This window comes from Macaca mulatta, chromosome 18 (genome assembly GCF_049350105.2).
Source record: "Macaca mulatta isolate MMU2019108-1 chromosome 18, T2T-MMU8v2.0, whole genome shotgun sequence".
NCBI lineage: Eukaryota > Metazoa > Chordata > Mammalia > Primates > Cercopithecidae > Macaca > Macaca mulatta.
This window is the reverse complement of record NC_133423.1, coordinates 59901272-59925196: the sequence shown is the minus strand read 5'-3', so window position 1 is coordinate 59925196 and position 23925 is coordinate 59901272. Positions and strand designations below refer to the sequence as shown.

The following is a 23925-nucleotide window of genomic DNA, read 5'->3' as shown; positions in this document are numbered from 1 at the left end:
AATGCATAAAAAATAAAAATAATGAGAAAACCACCTAAAATGCAAAAAACTTCTAAGCATTTCCCCAGAGAATGCAGAAAAGAATTAATGAGGGTGAAGGATAATCACTTCTACATAAATATAGCAGGTGGAATTACTTATGTTGCTATATATCATGTTAATAACTTGAAAACAAGCTAAACTGAATATAAACTATTTCTTTTATTTGTAATTTAGAAAGCCCAGAATAAGGGGCTCTAAGACTAAGATAGGCCATGTTCTCCATGAAAGATCCCTGGAAACTGAAAAATAAGGTCTTTTAACATTTTGTGATATAACTGTTTTTCTTGGCTTAAGCGTAGGTTTTAAAAAATGGTGCTCATTGTTTTGCTTGTAGTTCTTTTATGCATGGACAACCCTGCTGATGATGCATTCAGTTTAGGAGAATTTTCCAATTGAAAAAGTGCTCTGGAGAAGTTTAAGCGCCATGAATCACCCAAACCTCATCTAAGTCTCGTGAAGGCAAAGGCTGTGAAAGGCAGTCACAGAGAGAAGACATATTGTAGTTGTGCTGCCTGATTCAACTAAATAGAAAAATATTTTGTAAAGACACGAGAGTTTCAGGAATCTGGCAGAGTGGTAAGGATAAATGTCACTTTCTGTCAGAAAGGCAAAAATGAGTGACCTGCTACTCACCTCCCTCCTCCTCTTTTTCCCCCTCACTGAGGGGCAGACCTAGAATCCCAGTCTCCTTCTTATGTAAAATACAAACCCAAAGTCTGTTGGTGACAGTTAGGAAAGCGTAGAAATGCAATGGGTCATCCCCGCCCCTTCCCAATTATTTGCTAATGGCTTTTAGACATTCAAAACGGTTTTGATCAGGTGAATAAGTCAATGCATTTTTCCATTGTTAAGGAAGTAGATTGCTCATAATAATAATAGCTATAACAGCAGCCGCAGCAGCAAATATTTTCTGTTCAAAAGGACTGGCTCTCTCCATCCCCGCCTGCCCAGGTGAGACCAGGAGTGTGGATGAGTGGAGCTTTTCTTTTCACCTATCCTTTAAACTAGCATTTAATTCTGAATAGAATAGATATTTTTAGTATTTCTCAATTATTAAAACATGGCAAATGTATCTGATTCCTAAACCTCTTTTCCCAGCCTTACTATCCCTTAGTATTTCCTTAAGAAACATTATCTTTCGGGTCTTTGAAGTCTTTCCCTTCTCATCTCTCTGAGTCCTTGCTCCATTGGCTGGGAATTTTCAGCCCAGGAAGATAAATGGCGTGGGTGTTAGGATGGCCTTCTGGAGTCTGGAAGCCCCAGGTCAGCAGCGGGGAGTATCTAGAGAGGGGCTTTATTTGTCTGTCCAGCTTTCTCTGCATCCACTCTGTTTCCAGTTTCAGGAAGGAGAATGTGGACTATGTGGACTGTTACATATGTGACCTGAAGATAAATTTAGAGTAACTTTAGGGTTTCTACCCCTTCCTCACTCTTTCCCTATCCCCAGGTAAGCGACCCTAAGGGATGCTTTTCTAAAGTACCCAGCGCATTCCCCAGAGTTTGCAAGGTACTTCTCTGCAGGTGTGTGTGTGTGTGTGTGTGTGTGTGTGTGTGTGTGTGTGTGTAGGGCTACTCCATGCACCACATCACTAGGTAGGCTGATTCTGAGCTTTTGAAATCATTGTATCCAGCAGAGCCTTATCTCCTTAGAGCCACCTCATTTTGGGGCTGAGCAGCTGATGGACCAGCGAGAAAGTAGAGGCTGTCATACTTTGCCATCTTTAATTTGACAAACGCTAGCTCATCTCTTTGTTTTGTTTTTTCGTAGGGACATTTTTGGCCTTTAGTAGCTTATTTGTTTATCATAGTCTGTTAATTCATAGCCAATAATTTGCTTGTTCCCCAAAAGATAAATAAATGACATTACTTTAAAGGTTAACAGCTGCAAGTTTGACTGGATATAGGTAATCATTGGTCAGGTAAATGCAGCTTCGAGTCTACTTAGATAGTACCTAGGCTACCTAGGCCTACCTAGGTACACCATTAGAACAACTCTGTAGAATACGGAGATATATAAATAACAGCCAATCACCCCCTGGTTGAGTAGTGGTTGTGGGCTGTGATTATAGGCAATACAAATGATGTTGAAACTGCTTCTCCGAAAGGTCTCTGCTGATTCCCTTAACCTCTCCATTCTCTAGAATGTATATTCAGCACTAAATGGGGGTATGGCTGTACTCCATATTAGATGTGCAGATATATTCCAAACTGAAAGCTAAATTTTCCTTTGCCAACGAGCAAATCACTACCGTCTCCAGATTGCACTACCAGCATGCCCCAACCGTGAAATGATTTAAGTGGTAATGGTTTAACTACACAGTCCTCATTTACTCAGCTTTACATATGTCTATTTTGCCTTCCCAGACCAACAAAACTTCTACTTTTCTGTTCCCATTGTCTAGAGTTGGGCATACAACCTGCTCTTGATAAATGATTCTTTAACAATGGTATGTTTCTAAGTTGCTGTATGTGCAGCCAAGACATGTATCTTTTCTTTTGAGGGCTTGGTCCTTAGTAATAATCTAGCTTGATGGATTATGAAATTGAGGGTCAATTATGATGCACTTATAAAGGGAAGGAGCAAAAAGAGGCAGGAGAGCCACAGCTTGCTTGGAAAACCGTGGTATAATAGCAACTAACTCCAGCTGTGCTATTGACAAGCTGTAACACCCGATCAATCTGCTTCCTCTGTAAGTCCTGCAGTTCCTCGTTTAGGAACAAAGATAACACCCTGCCGTATCTCACAGTGTGGTTATAAGCAAAGGGCAAGTGAAATAATGCCTATGACAACACTTCATAAAATGTGAAGTACACCATGAGTGAAGTGGTTGTTATGATGATTATGATTGAAATACTCTTAGTGTAATTATTCTCAGACTCTCAACATGTACTGAGAGACACCCAGTGTATTTCTAACAAGAACTTAGAAAAATTCAAAGGTTATCTGTGTCCACAGCTTTCCCCATTCCTCCTCACTAATCTCTACTATTGTCCTCATCTATTCCATCTCTAAAGAAGTGAAACCCATATAAAGCTGTTTGTTTTCTTGAATAACAAGTGAACTATGTGCCAGCATAAAGAGGTATAGTCAATTTCCATTATTCAAGGTAGTTATGTTTTATAAACTCACTGTCAACACTGATTTGGTAAATAATGAACCATTCCTCTTAGGAGAAATTCAGGGTTAGGTTCCCGAGAGCCTCTGGTCACAACTCCTTTGTCAACCAATCAACATGTAACCTTGTTTTATGTGTGTTTTTGTTAGACACGTTTTAAAATATATATTGTTGGTTCATTAATGCTAAATTCATAGCCAACAGCACTACAATCCATTCCTAAATAAAGCTTATTTAAACACACATATTTTCTTTGTAAAGAACATCACAGCTTTCTTGTGCTTAGGAATACTAGACAATACTTCAGCAGCATGCTTGGGGGCCATTTTAAATAGCAAAATCACTGAAAAAAAGCACAACAATGCAAAAAAAAAAAAAAGAAAAAAGAAAAAGGGCACTAAATAGACCATGAAAAGGATGCTTGTATATGTAAGCAGAAACAGGAAGGCAGAATGTTGCCTTGTTTGACTTCAGTTGGGATTGTGCATGTTTGGGACTCTGTCTTTTTGCCAGTCTGCACATGCTGCAAGTCCTAATTGTAGGGTTACAAATAAATGTTAGTGAGTAGGTGAATTTGCAAATACAGAATTTGCAAATCATAAGGATTGACTACCTATGGAGGGAAGAATTGGGACTGACTGGTGGATATCCTAGGAGAGCAGTTTTCACATTGCTTCAAAAAGCGTGTTTCCCTATACTAATTTTAATTGTCCATCAAGAGAACAACAGGCTTGCCAGTGAGCCCCTATCATTGCACGTGTTCTAGTAGAAGGGGCATGATTTAAGTGGCCTTGCGAAAAGTATTTAGGTCCTGAGAGAAGGCCACAAGCTATGAGATGAGCAATGATTGCAGAAAGAGTAGAAAAAGCCAAATATAGTTACCATCACTATGATCATTCTATAAAATCAATCTCCATTTTTTCATACTGAAAAGGGAATTTCAATCAGGACAATATCTAGCATTAAAAAAAAAAGCAATGCTCTTTTAACTGGGAATGTGTGCATAAATGTCCTTTATTCTTGTAAGCTGTCAGATGTTGGAAGCCACAAGCAGCACTTAGTAGATTATAGAACAGTGAAGAGGAAAATGCTAAGAGATAAGGAAAGGTTACTGAACTGGAAGAATAAGTTCTTCAGTAAATCATCAGAACATTAAAGACAGAAAGTTCTCTGGGAGGAAGTCACTTTCAGAAATGTATAACCAAAGCAGGAAGAGAGGATGCATTTTGGTGAAGGTTTGAAATATCCAGAGTGCTACATTAACAGGAAACAATCTGTGCCCCTTTGCTTCCAAATAAAAGAGAAAATGACACTCCTTCCCCCGAGTAATACTAGTTGTTTAATAATAGGGCACTTAATTAAGGCCACACAGAAACATTTGATGCTTAGGTTTAAAACGTATTTCCAGATGCTAGGTTAGGGAGGAAAGGCCTCACCACCTTGAAATATCTCTCTCTTACCCTCCAGTTCCTGCAAAGAGGCAAAGAGGCAAGGGAAATTCTAACAACATTTACCAAGAGTTGACTTTTTGTTTTTTTGTTTTTTTTTAAAAAGCAAAGCCAAGTGAAGTAATAACAAATTCTTTCATTTCTATCCCAGTCTGGCTTCTCTTCTTGCATGGATCATGGACATGCTCCTGCAGGACTCATTCCCATTTGCTTTCGCTGGGATTTTATAGATTCTGGAGCAGTGGGGAATTTTCCCACACCCACTCATGGGGCTGGGCTGAGTTTCTGATTTCTCCCTTTCTTTTTCCACTCATATCTCTGGGCAGAGAGCCAGCAGACATGCAGAGTCTGTGAGGTCGAGGGTGTTTTGTATTTATTTGTTTATCTTATCTATCTGTCTGTCTGTCTGTCTATCTTGAGATGGAGTCTCACTCTGTCACCCAGGCTGGAATTCAAGCAGTTTTCCTGCCTCAGCCTGCTGAGTAGCTGGGATTACAGGCGTGTACCACCAGGACTGGCTAATTTTTGTATTTTTAGTAGAAACAGAGTTTCACCATGTTGGTCAGGCTGGTCTCAAACTCCTGACCTTGTGATCTGCCTGCCTTAGCCTCCCAAAGTGCTGGGATTACAGGCGTGAACCACTGTGCTTGGCTGGGTTTTTTGTTTTTACATTTCATATATGGGGCCAGGTGTGGTTGCTCATGCCTGTAATCCTAGCATTTGGGAGGCCAAGGTGGGCAGATTACCTGAGGTCAAGAGTTCAAGACCAGCCTGGCCAACATTGCGAAAACCCTGTCTCTACTAAAAATACAAAAATTAGCCAGGCGTGGTGGTGCCTGCCTGTAATCCCAGCTACTCAGAAGGCTGAGGCAGGAGAATCTCTTGAACCCAGGAGGCAGAGATTGCAGTGAGCCAAGGTTGCGCCACTGCACTCCAGCCTGGGCAACAGAGCGAGACTCTGTCTCAAAACAAACAAACAGATTCCGTATATGAGAGGGGCTTTTATTGACTATCCCAGAAGGATAGTCGAGCCCCTGTCAGCAGACACCCAGGAATGGTCCCCTCCAGCCCTCAACACCCTTTCCTGGTTTGGATGCTTCTGGGCTGTTTGATTAAGCTTCTATTCAACTCTTTGCCTTTAAATTCTGTTCATTTCTGGAAATTGAGATTTCTTTTTCTCGCTTGCAAGCCTCACCATGTATTAAGGGAAAAACATATTTTTATATGGAATTTTTACATATTTAGAGTAGGAACTGGGAGAATTTCTTGCTTCTGCCCAATCTGCCATACTGAAGAGAAGTCAGCAAACAGTACTCCTCAAGCCAAATGGTTAATTCTGAAAAATTCAAACTTTTAAAAAGTTGAAGAAGTGGTTCAATGACTACCCATATACCCTTCATCTAGATTCACCAATTGTTAACATGTTGCCACATTTGTTTTGTCTCTCACTATGCTTGTATTTTGCTGAACAATTTGAAATTTAGTGGTAGATCACAGCACAGCTCAAAAATACTTCAGCACAAAATCTGCCAAGAATAAGGACATTCCCCGTCACAATCACAATACTATTGTCACGAAAATTAACAATAATTCTATGTAATCTAATATAGCCTATCTTCTGATGTCCCCAAAGATCTTTTATAGCTTTTAAAAAAGGAACCTAGGATTCAATTAAAGTTCACACATTGTGTTTAGTCATTATGTCACTAATCTAAGTCTCTAAAACAATACTTGCACCTTTTTATGTTTTTCATAACACTGCTTTTTCTTTTTTAAACATTCTGGTAGAATGTTCCACATTCCAACATTTTCTGATTTCTTTCTCATGATGAGATCTTTTTTACTGATGTAATATATATGTACACACGTATGTGTGTGTGTGTGCATATGTATATATACACACACACATGTATGTGTATATATTAGAAAAAATACAGTTTTAACCATTTTTAAGTTTACAGTTCACTAGCATTAAGTACATTTACATTGTTGTGCAACCATCACCACTATCTATCTCCAGGAATTTTTTTTCTCATCAGATTAAAACTCTGCAACCATTAAACAATAACTCCCCAGTTTGTCCTCCCCCATTCCCTGGTAATCACCATTCTGCTATCTGTCCCTATGATTTTTACTTCTAGGGACCTTATGTAAGTGGAATCATACAATATTTGTCCTTTGTGTCTGGCTTATTTCACATTGATGTCTTCAATGTTGATCTAATGCCATTCAGTGATGACACTGATGTCTTCAATGTTCATGTATGTTGAATTATGTGTCAAAACTTTATTCTTATTAAAAGCTCTAGCCGCGCAGTGGCGCATGCCTGTAATCCCCGCAGTAAGAGAGCCTGAGGTGGGTGGATCACCTGAGGTCAGGAGTTTGCGACCAGCCTGACTAACATGGTGAAACCCGGTCTCCACTAAATAAACAAAAAAATTAGCTGGGCATGGTCGCACGTGCCTGTAATCCAAGCTACTCGGGAGGCTGAGGCAGGGGAATCGCTGGAACCCTGGAGACGGAGGTTGCAGTGAGCTGAGATTGCACCATTGCACTCCAGCCTGGGCAACAAGAGTGAAACTCTGTCTCAAAAAAAAAAAAAAAAAAAGAAGCTGACTGTTATTCTAGTGTATGGTGGTTTCCATCTTTCCGCTGTTGTGAATAATGTTGCTATAAACAATGGTTTGCAAATGTCTGCTTGAGTCCTTGAAATTTAATTTTCATGATTAAATTTCAGTTTGTTTTTGTCAAAGTAGTGCACAGGTGAGGTTGTATACTTCTTACTGCGTCAGAGTAACATTAGGTGACATATAAGGTCGTTTTTTCTCTATTAATGATGCTAACTTTGACCACTTGGCTAAGGTGTGGCTGCCAAATCTCTTCTTTGTAAAAGGGCCTTTGTCTTTTTGTAATTAGTAAGTGATTTATGGGGTAATACTTTGAGATGGGTATATATACTTTCTCCAAAACTATTCACCATTAGTTTTAATATTTATTAATAATTCTTACCAGAATTAATTATTATATTAGTGGTTGCAAAATGGTTATTTCTCTAATTCAAGCATTTCTTTTACATTTATTAGTAGGCAGTTTTCTATATATATGAGCTTTCTTCTTTCTCTCTTTTGTATTAGTAGTGGATTTTTCTTTATTCAATCAGTTGTAATTCATTATTGCCAATATGCTTTTTATTTTTCAAATTGTCCCAAGTTTGGCCAGTGAGAACTCCTTAAAACTGGCAACTGGAAACAATGAAAGTTACCTAACAGGGTTGATAAATATAATGAGAAGATATGTAATGTCTTGATTATAGTTTACACCCATAATGGTTATTATCATTTTAGTAGAGTTTTCAGAGCTTGAAGATTCCATGTAACTGCTTTTAGCCAATGGCAGTTTTGTTTGTTTGTTTGTTTTTTGACTGAGTCTTGCTCCGTCATCCAGGCTGGAGTGCAGTGGCATGATCTTGGCTCACTGCAGTCTTGCCTGAGAGGCTCAAGAGATCCTCCCTCCCACCTTTGCCTCCCAAGTAGCTGGGACTACAGGCATGTACCACCACGCTGAGCTAATTTTTGTATTTTTTGTAGAGACGGGTTTCATCATGTTGCCCAGATGAGTCTCGAATTCCTGAGCTCAAGCAATCCGTACAACTCCTCCTCCCAAAGCGCTGGGATTACAGGTGTGAGCCACCACACCGGGAAGTGACATATGCTTTTGAGTATCCCATAGCTCCTGGTGTCACTGAGAGTCCTAGAAGTACAGACTGCTGAGGTTGGGAGTGAGCCTGGGGAGTATTCTAGTTCTATGGCTTTCTACCATGGCTCTCAGAATCCTTTTACTAGTCCACCATTGGTTCTTGAGCATCTTCTTACTTTCTAACACAAGAAGACTTGGTCTCACCATTTGTTTCCCTGCTCCAGGCTTAGAATCAGTCATTCCTACAGAGAGACCTGGTTCCTTTTGTAGAAAATAGTATTTTAAGACTACAAGCTCCTCCTTGCTACCAGGGAGCCATTGCTTCCATGCCACTTGTCCTTAGACTTTAGAGACATTAAAAATAATCTAGGGAGCTTTTAACAATTTATATTCCTGAGAATTTCATGCCTGAGAAGATAGGGTAGATGTTCTTTCCCCTATTCTTCCTATTAAGTACAACTAAAAAACCTGGACATTAGACATATTGAAAAAAATAAGAAGATTCTGCAAAGTGAAGAAAAGTAGGATTGGCTAGCGACCTCAGGGAACAAGGAATGACATAGTGGGGAGTTCCCTGGATTTTCTTTCTTCCTTTCTATTTTACTTGAGCAGGAGTCATGTCATGTTGCCCAGGCTGGAATGCAGTGGCTATTCACAGGAGTAATCATAGTGCACTATAGCCTTGAACTCCTGGGTTCAAGTAATCCTCTTTCTTCAGCCTCCCAAGTAGCTGGGACTATAGGTGCCTACCATCGTGACTGGCTGGATTTTCCTTTTTGCCTCATATTTTCCAGACATGGAGCTGAAGAAGCTGGCAATCAAGAAACACCAGTGGAGGCTGGGTGCAGTGGCTCGTGCCTGTAATCCCAACACTTTGGGAGGCTGAGGTGGGTGGATCACTGAAGGTCAGGAGTTTAAGACCAGCCTGGCCAACATAGTGAAATCCTGTCTCTACTAAAAAAAAATACAAAAATTAGCCAGGCATGGTGGTGTGCGCCTGTAGTCCCAACTACTCAGGAGGCTGAGATATGAGAATCACTTGAACCCGGGAGGCAGAGGTTACAGTGAGCCAAGATTGCACCACTGCACTCCAGCCTGGGCAGACAGAGTGAGACTGTTTGAAAAGAAAAGAAAAGAAAAGAGAGAGAAAGAAAGAGAGAAAGAGAGAAAGAGAGAAAGAGAGAAAGGAAAGAAAGAAAGAAAGAAAGAAAGAAAGAAAGAAAGAAAGAAAGAAAGAAAGAAAGAAAGAAAGAAAGACAGACCGACCAGTGGGCGTAACAGGAACAAAACAAAGGACTGTTTCCTCTAGTCAAAGATTGAGGAAAAGGGTGGCCTAACAAAATAAAGGTCTTTTAGACAGTAGCTACATGATTCCAGCCAAACACCAAAGGAAAAACTGGCCTCACTCGCACCAAGGCCAGGAAGGGCGGGGTGGGAAATCTATACTTCCAACCTCACAAGGCTGTAACACAGAGCCCCAGTATCTCTACTCGGGGGATATCAGAGCAAGTTGAGTTGTAAGCCAGAAATTTCATCCTTGTTGGACAGTAATGAGCCCTCTCCCCACTATAGTGTCAGTGGAGACGATGTGGAGAGCCTGGTAGGGAGCTAGGACTTTCACCACTGCCCAGCAGTGGCAAAACCACCTCCGCACTCCTACCATGATGTTAGTGGAGGCTACCTGGAAAGAAGTAATGAGTCACTCCTACTCCTCCCAGGCAGGGAGGTATCAGTGGAAACCTGTAGGGGAGTCTGACTTCCCACCCTCACCTACCAGTAACGAAAAGCCTTCACCTCTCAGGGATTACCAAAGGGAAAGTGGGCAAACTGGACTTCTACTCCATTTGGTAGTACAAAGTGGTGCTCTCTGCCTTCCTCTGCCAGACTAATGTCAGATAAAATAGAAGGTTAAAGAAGATCCAGATTCTCAGAACCTAACACCCAACATGTCAAGGTTTCAATTGAAATCACTCATCCTGCCAAGAACCAAGAAGATCGTAAACCTAATTTTAAAAAATCATTAGATGCCAGTATTGGCATGACAGAGATGTTAGAATTATACAACAGACCTTAAGGTAGCTATCATGAAAATGACCCAACACATAATTACAAACACACATGGAACGAATGAAAAAATACAAAGTATCAGTAAAGAAATAGAAGCTCTTAGCAAAGAGATAGAAAATATAAATAAGAACCAACTGGAAATTTTGCTAAAAAATGGAATAATTGAAATAAAAAACTCAGTGGATGGGCTCAACATCAGAATGGATGGGACAAAGGAAAAAAGAATCAGTGAACTGGAAGTAAGAATGGTAGAAAATTTCCAATTTGAACAACAGAGGACAATAGACTGGGGGGAAAAAAGCCTCTGGAACCTGAAGGAGTATAATAAAAGATCTAATATTCATGCACCAGAATCTCTGAAGGAGTCTCAGAAAGAGGGTGGGACTGAAAAAGTACTCAAAAGAAATACTAGCTAAAATTTTCCCTAAATTTGGAAAAAGACATAAACCAAGATACTGAAGAAGCCAAGTAAAACCAAGACAGGATAAACTCAAAGAAATCCATAGCAAGATATATCACAGTCACACCTCTGAAAACTAAAGACAATGAAAAATACTTGATAGCAGCAGGAGAGAAATGACACCTTACCTATAGGGGAGAAACCATTTGAATGACTCGGGGTTTCTTTTCTGAAACCATGGAGGCCAAGAGGAAGTGGCACAACATTTTTTTGTTTTTGTTTTGAAAAACTTAGTTTTATTTTTATAGAACAACAACAACAAAAAAGCTAAGAGATTAGTAAAGACGAGTTCACCATATTTGACTCCTGAGCTCGAACGACATTAACATAAACATATCGCTGGCCATATCTCGCGGACTGCTGGGATTACAAGCATGAGAACCACTACCTGATAAAATCTTTAGTTTCAGCGTAAGTTACAGACGGGAAAAGGAGATCTGTGTGTCAACTCACGTTAAACGCTTAGTATTTGCTCCTGCAACGAACAAGATCTACTTTGAAAACGACAATAACTCAGGGGAAAGCGCGAACGCAGTCCCCCACTACCACAAATTATGCAGTCGAGTTTCCCACATTTGGGGAAATCGCAGGGGTCAGCACATCCGGAGTGCAATGGATAATCCTCGCCCTGGGAAAACCACCTTCGTGATCATGGTATCTCCCCTGCCAGGTAAGTATGTGGCACAACATTTTTAAGTGCTGAAAGAAAAGAACTGTTAACCCTGAATTCTAAATTCAGTAAAACTATCTTTCAAGAATGAAGGAGAAAGAAGACATTCTGAGATGAAGGGAACTTAAGAGAATTTGTCACCAACAGATCTACTCAAAGTATTGCTTAAAGGAAGTTCCCTAAGTAGAAGGAACTGAGAAAAGAAATCTCGGACCCTCAAGAAACAAGAAAGCATGAATGATAGAGAAAAAAATGGTCTATAAAACAAATCTCAATAAATTTAAAATAACTGGACTTAATTCTGATGCAAAGACCATGGAACATACTCTGTGAAACACTATTCTTTACTATTTCAACAGAAATAGGTAAGAAGTGTGCTGATATTCCAATTCAAATTTAGCATCTCAAGATAACTTATTTTCACTATCTTTTGCTTTATATTTGTATCATTTTTCTATTACAGTGAAAATCTATATTCCTGATACCATTAATGGATTTCCTTATTTGTTTAATTCCACAATACACATACAATAATTTGAAAGTTATAATACCAATATTACTCTAGAAATAGGTCCACTAACTAAAGCATATGGTTACTTTACAATCCTTAGATCATATCTCACAAAAATCAATGGTCAGAATATTATGTTCAAAAGTTACTTGAATTGATTCTTTTTTTCCTGAGGTTATTCTCCCTGACATCTCTTGCCCCCACCCCATTACAGTTCATCAAATTTATTAGTTTCTGGTTTACAATTCTTTCTTTTTGGCAAAACCCAATAATTTTATATATCCTTATGTTTTTCTTTTTCACTACATAAAAAGTAGCCTACTATAACTCTTCTTCACCTTGCTTTTTGAATTTAAAAATGTAACCTGAAAATCATTCCATATCAGTTTATAGAAAAAGCAACTCTTAATAAATATTTGACAATTAAAGTCTGATTGAATATTATCACTCAGGGACTAAAAGCAAAAACAAACAAACAAACAAACAAACAAACCCCAGAAGGATCAAATCCAAACATTCGGCGTTTGAACTCAGCTATATGTGTTCATGCTCTCCTGTGTTCTATGAAAATTTTAACGCAGCTAACATCATGAAATACATTTTAGGCAAAAGGCAGGACCATCTAAACTATGGGGTATCTTTTGCTGATAAAAGCTTCCATTTTCAAGCAATGAGTCTTATATTGTTTGAGTTTCATTGTTTTTTTTTAAAAGATGCTGGTTGTTTTTTCCCTCCAAAGTGTTCAGGCATATTCTTTGAAATATTTTTTAGCCAACCATAGATTGGATTTTGTTTTTAACTCGTGTCTTTGGGAATATTTATTTCTGAACAGTGAAATTTTCTTCTCATCTTGAACTCTAGGCCTATCTCAAAACTGTTTTCATGGCTGACTTGCCCACCCTGGAGACTCTTCTGGCAAAACTACTTCATCCAAGCCTCTCTAAGCAGCAGCCCTTGTGGGAAACATAATACTGCTCACAGTTGGAGTGACTGGAAAAGTAGTGATGAAACCTGTGTAGAATCAGTTTTGCATGGGCTTGCTTTGCCTCAATTTTCAAAGCAAAAGAGCCAGAATTTACCAGTTGGATGCAAAGTGTGTGTCAATTAACAGGAATATACGAATTTATCATAGTTGCTTTAAAAACCCTGGGCAGAGCAAATAAATATATTGAAACATCCATAATTGCATCTTTAATTGAATTTAGAGGCATAAACAAAGAACTTGATAGGACAGTAAAAATCAGGGATGTCACTCTATCTTGAACATCTCTTGGTCAATTACAGGACCTTGCTATTTATGTAACATGATTACATTATACTTGTACAGCCTAAATGCAATGCTGTCAATTTACTTTGAGTAGAGCTTCATATATACAGTGGTTTAACAATTAGATTTAGGGAACTAGTAGCTGTTTTATATTGATAATACAAACTTTTATTTATTTCATATTTTGATTCTTTCCTACATTAGTACAGTTGACTTCAGTTATATTTTGGAGCTAAAATCCACAGCACCACATTTAAGTTGTGCAATTTGTCTAACTGTAGTCAGTAAAAGGTATTTATTTAGCAGGCATTTAAGTTACCTGTAAAATAGTAATGTGTGTGTGTGCGCGTGCACGCGTGTGTGTGTGTGTTTAGCCAAGAGCAGATGGGTTAAGAGTTATAACAACATTTATTAAACTCTCGCATTAAATTCATTATGTTCAAAATCTCATTTAACTTTGTTTATTTTTCTGCTGAGCAAACAGGCTTAGAGAGGTTAAATAACTTGTCCAAGAAGTTGGACATATCTTAACACAGATCATAAGAGGTAGTACTGAGATTCCATAGGCCTGAAGACAGCAAACACTCTGAGAGACCCAGACAGGTCAGCTTGATGACTCTAGAATGGATGTTCTCTACTCTTTACCATGTTCATTACCATTATGCAATTTCAAAGGATAATTGTTTCTTAGAAATGTTTGCACATAAATATGGCTGGTTCTGAGGAGCAAGTTTTGAGAGACCCAATCCCAATATATCATATTAGCTTAATTTGCCTGACCAACAAGGAAGAAGGGGCCATTAAAATGGCATGCTTTATAGGAAAGCCAATGAACAAAAAGCAGAGGTGATTCTCCTACATCTTTTGTTTTACTAGAAGACTTTTCTAAAGTGAAAAATATGTATGTTCCGGGCAGGATGTAGTTATTTTCTCCTATTACACTTGTCCCTATTACAATTACAGTTACATTGCAATAACTTGTGGTAGTTATAGTAATGTACTGTTCAAGTTATACCCCCTCACTCTTACGTTGCAACATTATTTGCTTAAGATAATGAATGGATATAAAGAAGAAACTAGTGCCCAGTACAATGTCTGTGACACACACATAAAAAGATATCTCCTTTGGGCTGAAGCATGTGCTTGGGGAATAGAAAGGTGGACTCAGTAGTTGGTAACAAGGAATCCAGCCAGGTGGATAAAGTTATTCAAGGAGTGTGATGACAGGCAGCAGGTAGGGGCAGTAGATAAGACTTCTGAAAGTTGGGCTTTGTCAGGGTGGTTCATAAAGGGAGCATAAGTAAGCTAGACAGGGCATGATGTCCACAAGTTTTGAAGCAAGAGACCTCAAGCTTAGAATCATTGATTTACTTATTCATTAAGCATTAATTAAGTGTCTTTTGTGGGACGGCCACTATACTAGGCGGTATAAATACAAGATGAATAACACATAGCGTCTTCCTTACAGCCCAGTGATGGAAGCAAAATCTGAACAATTACAATACAATGGGTTGTGTAGAATTGAGTTAAACACAAAATTTTATGAATCCAAGGAAAGTAAATCACTAAAACATACTGGGAAGTGCTCACAAATTAGGTAAATGAGGTAAAAGTTGCATGTTCCTTGGAAGGTTCACAGAATTTGGCCAAGTTGAGAAGAAGGAAAAGTGTTATAGATATAGGAACAGCTTGTAAAAGAGGATGAAGGGATGAAAAAGCATCTTGGAGAATGGTAACTAATTCTAAGAGTTTAGAGTGTAACGTGTATAGTGGAAGTGAAAAGATATGTGACTGTAATGATAACCAGATGGGTGTTCAGAAGAGACTTTGAATACCATCCTCCAGCTGGCAGGGAGCCACTGAAAGTTTTCATCATGGGATTGGCATTTGCTAGACATGCAGTTACCATGAAACTAATCACAATAAAGCTTTAGGGCCTGTCACTTGCATGGACCCTTCCAAGAACCTGGGAAGATCCCAAGCAATGTATCCCTGTGGTCATATGTCTTTCTAAAATTTGAAAAAGTAAGATATAAAAAATCATTTACTTTACAGAGGGCTCTTCCAATTGGATAATATTCAGCCTTCTCGAAACTGGGATCTTTTCCTGGCATGATCTTTGATTAAGAAAACTGTCCTTGACAATGGGATGGAGGATGGCGTGGAGGGGCAAGAGGCTGGTTGGAGGCTCTTACAAATGTCTCAGAGATCATCAGAACTGAACTAAAGCAGTGGCAGAGATGATTGTGAGAGGGGGAAGGTTCTTAGGAGGGAGAATCGACGGGATTTATGAAAGATGGATACACGAACCAAATGGGTGGAAGGAGTTCTTGGAAGACTCAGAGTTTTAGTGGGTGCCTAGAAGGATGGTGTTACCATGAGTGCAAAGTGGAATATATGTTTGAGGGCTGAAAAGACACTAAATTGTCTTTAGTAGGGGAGCGAATCATGACAGAGGAGTGATCAACAGTGTTAAATACTTAAAAACGAGATGGATTAAAATGACAACTAAGGATTGTCTATTGAATTTGGTGATTAGGAAGTCACTGGTTACCTTAAGAAACAACAAAGAACGGATTCATTGGGTGATGTTAATAGAACTCAGTTTATGTCAGGAAGCAGATTATAGCATTCTCCGTGCACTCCTCATCACCCTCATGAGTTCAAGGGCAGAACTTTGGGGAAAGGGTGAGGGATTATCTATCAAATGAAGGGACTCAGTGCAACTGAGGAGAGGGACACTCACTCTGTAGAAAAGGGATTCAGGCATAGGGAAATGAAATGGCAACTCTGCAGTGGAGCTTAGGAACAAGGGCATGTTGGGACCAAAGCCCAGTTGCTTGGACACAAGGTTCTGGAAGGACTAGAAGTTAAGCTGTGCTGATGCCAAAGCACTCCAGCATTGCCATAGCATGCTCCCAGTTCCTAGGGTGAATATAAGATTGTCCTTAGATTCCAGGGCATAGCCAGGACTACAATTTCAGAGCAAGCAAGCTCAGCAATTCAGCAGGCAAGATGAGGGGATAAGGTAGAGCATCATAGGAAGAAAGAATTTATGGTGGCAGAAGGGATGCAAAGCAGCTCCTCTCCACTCGATCTGGAATCTGAAGTCAGCACTTCCTAAACTCAGAGGGGAGATTCAGGCCCTTGCCCTTTATTTCTAACAATAGTACCATAGTCTTTTGAATTTATCATGTCATCCTATTGAGGTATCAGGGAGGAAAAACTGGTGATTTCACTATAAAGATTCCTAAGGGGAATCAAGAAAGACACAGTATAGGTTTGGGGACTATTCACTAAAGTACTCCTAGCAGCAAAAGCCAAAAGAAACACAGCTGGAATCATTGTATGAATTGCAGGCAAATTGCAAGATTGAATTTAGTCAAGATAATTGGTTTTTAAGTATGTCCTTTTCTCTTTCTCCTATCTGATATTATTAACATGAAGTCCTTTTAAATGTCAATAATTTAAATGTAATTTAATTTCTTTAATGAAATTGTTTAATAATTTGAGAATATAAGGCTAGCTTTAGAGCAGCCCCAGCAGGAGAGGTGGTGAAAGCATTCAGCCTTGGAGGGGAAGGAAGGTGCTTGCATCTCTCCAGGGTGACTCTGGTAGATGCCTGTGGAGTCCCTTTGAAAGGCCTTCTGTTTCAAGTTCCCCCAGCTGAATGCAAGGGGACTGCATGCCAAATGCCATTCAGGAAAGTGTGATAAAACAGGCAGCAATCCTGTAGTATTGGATACAGTTCCTCTGCCCACAAACTCTGGGATTTAAAGAAAGTCGGAATTTGGAAAACAGATTGGACTGTCAGCCCCAGAGCCTGGAACTGAAAGACATTCACAATCTACTTTTTGTGAAAACACTGAATCATATTCAGCTCTTGTTAACTTAAAAATATTACAAGTCTGAGTTTCTCTGTCACGTAATTTATGGAGCTAAACTTTTGGAACCTGGAACCAAGTAGAGGGCTTTATATTTATCCCTATTAAATGTCATCTTGTGATTTTGAATGAGGCCAAGTTTCCAGGCTGTTCAGTGCTCTAGGAATAGAGATTCCGCTATTCAGTATATCGCCCGTTTCTCCCAGCTTTGTGCCATTTGCAAATATTATAATTATACCATTGTCACCTTTATCCAAATAATTGAAAATGTGAGGAGGACAGAGACAAAGCTCTTCAAGCCCTACAAAATTTCCTGTGGGTTGGTGTGGATTAATTAATGGGGGAAATGGAAGGAAAACAGCTTTTATGGAACATCTACCATGTTTCTGATACTACAAATAACTCTTTGCATACATTATCACATTTAATCTTTAATCAGAGTTACGCAAGCTAGCAAGTGCTGAACTTAGATTTTGATTCTACATCTGTCTAAATCATGCTGTTCCTACTAAACCTTATTGCCTCTAGTTAATTGAAGTTCTTTACTCGGTTTTTCAACCTCCTACAAGTCTACCAAGCTGTGTTTTCTTCCAGCCCACATTTCTGCGTCTTGTCCAAAGGAGATATCTGGCTGAAATCCAAGTTTGAATTTCTCTCAGAAGCATACTGAGAGCTGTGATTTGAACCCAGGAAGATGGTCTTCTCCAGTGCCTTTGGCTCTAGTTAGGCAGGCTTACCGTTCATTATAAAATATGCAGGTGCTGGGCAAGGTGGCTCACACCTGTAATCCCAGCACTTTGGGAGGCCAAGGTGGGTGGATCATGAGGTCAGGAGATCAAGACCATCCTGGCTAACACAGTGAAACCCTGTCTCTACTAAAAATACAAAAAATTAGCCAGGCGTAGTGCGGGCGCCTGTAGTCCCAGCTACTCAGGAGGTTGAGGCAGGAGAGTGGTGTGAACCCAGGAGGCGGAGCTTGCAGTGAGCCGAGACCGTGCCACTGCACTCCAGCCTGGGCAACAGAGCAAGACTCCGTCTCAAAAAAAAAAAAAAAAAAAAAAAGATGCAGGTACCCCAAGCTCATGATTCCTCTCCTATAATGCAAGCCACTGCACGTGTGCAGGCATTACCTGGCCCTCATTGCATCACTTTGTGAGAATTGAGGTTAGAGTAACTGGTATGAATGCTGATCTTCTGGATACTACTATTGTGAGTAATAAAATCCTTTGTCTCTGATCTGAGTATCATGTCTTTTTCTATGAAACTGTGGGAGGCTAACTTGTTAGCTTTCAATTAGATTAAAATCTCAAATAGAGAAGATGGCAGATGAGAGACAGGGCTAACGTGTAACTCCCACTTGGACAGGCGAAACAGTATCTGGAGACTCACACTGTGATCTCTTGCTCCAAGAACCATGTCAGGAACATACCAGGAAAACTGAAAGAATTCACAGACCATTTGAAAGAAGCACCTGCTGCTGCAAATGCTATAATACAGATGAAAAACTGAATTATCAAAGTGTGAGAGGGGGAAATGTCAGCCTCCAAACACACATCTCCATGGAAGAATCAGAAAATCCAGATCATGGGAATGATTCAGCCTTACCTAGGCTGAAATGGGTTTAGGGAGCCAAGTGAAATATAAAAGTAGAAGCAGTGGGAAGAGCCCTGTAGGAACTCCCAGTCCCCAGCTTGAGCCCAGGGAAGCCATTACTGGCCTTATCTCACAGAGGTCCTTGGGGAAGGGAAGGCAGCTAGTGAAATTGGGGAAGGGCCACAATGAAGGATGCTCCTTGCTGAATTTTGTAATAATTTTGACTGAGCCCAAAGTTTCCTGAACCGAATCTGGGGTGGGGGTAGGGAATGAAGGGGAAATGCAGATATGAGTGCAGAAACCACAGTGGGCAGGCAGGGAGGGGTGAGGCCTGAGAACCCTGCTTGCTTTCTCAGTGGGGAGGCTTATAGCCTGGGGCAAGATCTGAGCTCTGCTCACTGGCTGCCTGGGTATAAACTCTGCAGTTGGTGGTGGGGGTAAGGGGGCACAGTGGGAATGAGACTGCCCTTGCTGGCTGGGGTGATGCTGTGTGAGACTTGTCACTGCCAGCTCTCTCCCCCTTCCCTGGCAGCCTGTATCATGCAGCAGAGGCAGGCATAATCCCCCTGGGAACGTTGGCCTGAGAACTACTCCTATCCCCCACAGTGGCCAGAGCAAGCCCCACCCAAGGACAGTCTTAATTCAGACCTCAACTCTTCCCCCGCCTGATGGTTTTTCTCTACCTGCCATGGCAGCCAAAGACAAAAGATTTTTGGGAGCTCTATCGCCCCACCCATTGCCTGAAAAACCCAAGTATTCATCCTGGCCAGTGCAGGGCAAGATTATATCCCCCTTTTACTACTTCAGCTGGTGCTCTCTTGAAAGCACCACCTCCTGGCAGGAGGCCAACCAATTCAAACCGTCACAGCAACTCATAAAAGAACAACCCTGCTCCAAAAATAGAGAAAAAAACAGCTAATTCCACCACCTACTACACCCTGGCTAACCGAAGTCCTCAGTCTGTCCACATGACAACTTCACTGCTAGCATAACCAGCTTTGAGAAAACCAGCACACTAAACAAAACTACAAACAAGGACTCCCACAGAGTCCACTTAACTCCCCTGCCACCTCCACCAGAGCAGGTGCTGGTATCCATGGCTGGGAGATTTGAAGATGGATCACATCACAGGACTCTGTGCAGACTTTCCCCAGCACCAGTCTGGAGCCCAGTAGCCTTGCTTGGGAGCTAGACCCACAAAGGCAATAACAATTGCTGCAGTCTGGTTCTTAGGAAACCCCATCCCCGTGGGAAGGGGGAGAGCACCACATTGAGGGATCAGCCGATGGGACAAAAGAATCTAAACAGCAGCCTTTGAGTTCCAGATCTTTCCATTGAAAGAGTCTACCCAAATGAGAGGGAATTAGAAAAGTGATTCTCATAATGTGACAAAATGAGGTTCTATAACACTCCCTGAAAGATCACAGTAGCTCTCCAGCAGTGGATCCAAACCAATAAGAAATCTCTGAATTGTCAGATGAAGAATTCAGAAGGTTGATTGTTAAGTTACTCAAGGAGGTACTAGAAAAAGGTAAAAACCAACTTAAAGAAATTTTTAAAAATACAGGATATGGATGAAAAAGTCTCCATAGAAACAGATATCATAAAGAAAAGCCAATCACAACTTCTGGGAATGAAAGACACACTGAGAAAAATCCAAAATACACTGTAAAGTTTAAACAATAGAATTGTACAAATAGAAGAAAGAACTTCAGAGCTCTAAGATAAGTCTTTTGAATTAACCCAGTCCAACAAAGACAAAGAAAAAAGCATAAACAAAAATGAACAAAGTCTTCAAGAAATTTGGTATTATGTTAAATGACCAAACATAACAGTAGTTAGTGTTCCTGAGGAAGAAGAGAAATCTCAAAGTCTGGAAAACTTATTTGAGGGAATAATTGAGGCAAACTTTCCTGGTCTTGCTAGAGATGTAGACATCAAAATATAAGAAGCTCAAGGAATGTCTGAGAAATTCATCACAAAAACATCATCACCTCCACACATAGTCATCAGGTTATGTAAAGTCAAGACAAAGGACAGAACCTTAAGAGCTATGAGGAACAAGCATTAGGTAACCTATAAAGGAAAACCTGTCAGATTAGCAGCAGATTTCTCAGCAGAAACCCTGCGAGTCAGAAGGTATTGGGATCCTATCTTTAGTCTCCTTACACTAAATAATTATCAGCCAAGAATTTTGTATCCAGTGAAACTAAGCTTTATAAATGAAGGAGAGATAAAGTCTTTTCCAGACAAACCAATGCTGAGAGGATTTGCCACTACCAAGCCAGCACTACAAGAAATGCTAAAAGGATTTCTAATTCTTGAAACAAAATCTCAAAATACACCAAAATAGAACCTCTTTAAAGCATAAATCTCACAGGGCCTATAAAACAGTAACACAATGGGAAAAACAAAACAAAACAAAACAAGATATTCAGGCAACAACTAGTATGATAAATAGAATGTTGAATCCAAATGGCCTAAATGCCTCGCTTAAAAGATACAGAAGGGCAGAATGGATAAAAATTCACCAACCAATATCTGCTGTCTTCAAGAGACTCACCTAACACATAAGGACTCACATAAACTTAAGGAAAATGGGTTGCAAAAAGATATTTCATGCAAATAGAAACCAAAAGCAAGCAAGAGTACCTATTCTTACATCAGACAAAACAGGCTTTAAAGCAACAATAGTTAAAAACGACAAAGAGGGGGCTGGGAGTGATGGCTCATGACTGTAATCCCAGCACTTTGGGAGGCCAGGATGGGCTGATTACTTGAGCTCAGGAGTTCAAGACCAGCCTGGCCAATATGGTGAAACCCCGTTTCTACTAAAAATACAAAAATCAGCTGAGCATGGTGGAGTGCGCCTGTAATCTTAGCTACTAAGGAGGCCAAGGCAGGAGAATCGCTTGATCCTGGGAGGCAAAGGTGACAGTAAGTTGAGATCTCATCACTGAACTCCAGCCTGGGTGATAGAGCAAGACTGTCAAAAAAAAAAAAAAAAAAAAAAAAAAAAGACAAAGAGGGACATTACATAATGATAAAAGAACTGGTTCAACAGGAAAATATCACAATCCTAAATATAGATGTATGTAACACCAGAGCTCCGAAATTTATAATACAATTACTACTAGACCTAAGAAATGAGATAGATGGCAACACGATAACAGGAGGGGAGTTCAATACTCCACTGACAGCATTGGACAGGTCATCAAGACAGAATGTCAACAAAGAAACAATGGACTTAAACTATACCCTAGAACAAATGGACTTAACAGATAGTTACAGAACATTCTACCCAACAACTGCAGAATATACATTCCTTTCATCAGCACATGGAACATTCTCCAAGATAGACCATATAGTAGGCCACAAAACAAGTCTCAATACATTTAAGAAAATTGAAAGTATATCAAAAACTCTCATAAAACAGTGGAATAAGATTGGAAATTAACCCCAAAAGGAGCCCTCAAAGCTATTCAATTACACAGAAATTAAACAGTTTTCTCCTGAATGACCTTTGGGTTGACAATGAAATCAAGATAGAAATTAAAAGATTCATAGAACTGAATGATAATAGTGACACAACCTATCAAAACGTCTGAGATATAGCAAAAGCAGTGCTAAGAGGAAAATTCATGTTATTAAATGCCTATATCAGAAGGTCTGAAAGAGCATAAATAGATAATCTAAGCTCATACCTCAAGGAACTAGAGAAACAAGAACAAACCAAACTGAAACACAGAAGAGGAAAAGAAATAACAAACATCAGAGCAGAACTAAATGAAATTGAAACTAAAAAACAATCCAAAAGATAAATGAAACAAAAATCTTGTTCTTTGAAAAGATAAAGAAAATTTACAGATCATTGGCAAGATTAACTAAGAAGAGAGAAGATCCAAATAAGCTCAATTAGAAATGAAGTGGGAGATATTACAACTGATACTAGAAAACCCAGAGGAGGTAGATAAATTCCTGGAAATATACAACCCTCCCATATTAAACCAGGAAGAAATAGAAACTCTGAACAGACCAAGAACGAGTAGCAAAATTAAAACTGTAATGAAAAGTTGCCAATTAAAAAAAAAAAAAAGCCAGGACCAGAAGGATCCACAGCTGAATTCTGTCGGACATTCAAAGAATTGGTACCAATTCTGCTGAAACTATTCCAAAAGATAGAGAAAGAGGGAATCATCCCTAAATTATTCTCTGAAGCCAGTATTACACTAATACCAAAAACCAGGAAAGGATATAACAACAACAAGAAAGAAAACTATAAACTGATATCCCTGATGAACATAGATGCAACAATCCTCAACAAATACTAGTTAACTGAATCCAACAGCATATCAAAGAGATAATACACATAATCATAAGTGAGTTTCATACCAGGGATGCAGGGTTGTTTTAACATACACATGTGAATAAATATGATATACCACATAAACAGAAGTAAAAAGAAAAATCATGTGATCATCTCAATAGACATAGAAAAAGCATTTGACCAAATCCAGCCACTCTTTATTTTTAAAACCCTCAGCAAAATTGGCATAGAAGGGACATATCTTAAGGTAATAAAAGCCATCTATGGCAAAGCCACCATCCACATTATACTGAACAGGGAAAAGTTGAAAGCATTACCCCTTGAGAACTGAAACAAATTAAGGATGCTCATTTTCACCACTTCTATTCAACATAGTACTGGAAGTCCTAGCCAGAGCAATCAGAAAAGAGAAAGAAAGAAAGGGCATCCAAATCAATAAAGAGAAAGTCAAACTGTCACTGTTCACCAATGATATGTAGAACACCCTAGAGACTCATCCAAAAAGCTACTACATCTGATAAATGAATTCAGTAAAATTTCAGGATACAAAATCAATGTACAGCAATCAGTAGCAACACTACACACCAACAGTGATCAAGCTGAGAATCAAATCAACAACTCAACCCCTTTTACAACAGCTGCAAAAAAAAAAATAAAATGCTTAGGAATATACCTAACCAAAGAGACAAAAGATCTCTACAAGGGAAACTACAAAACACCACTGAATAAATTATAGATGACACAAACAAATGGAAACAAATCGCATCCTCATGGATGGATAGAATCAATATTGTGAAAATAACCATATTGTCAAAAGCAATCTGTAAATCCAATACAATTCCCA

General features: G+C 39.5%; 1 non-coding gene across 1 annotated transcript; it reads right to left on the bottom strand.

The window, feature by feature from the left end:
• Window positions 1–11343: 11343 nt before the first annotated feature.
• On the bottom strand, window positions 11344–11507 carry LOC114673906 (U1 spliceosomal RNA). Its single transcript, XR_003724755.2, has one exon. It is a non-coding gene; the product is annotated as a U1 spliceosomal RNA (small nuclear RNA).
• Window positions 11508–23925: the final 12418 nt, after the last annotated feature.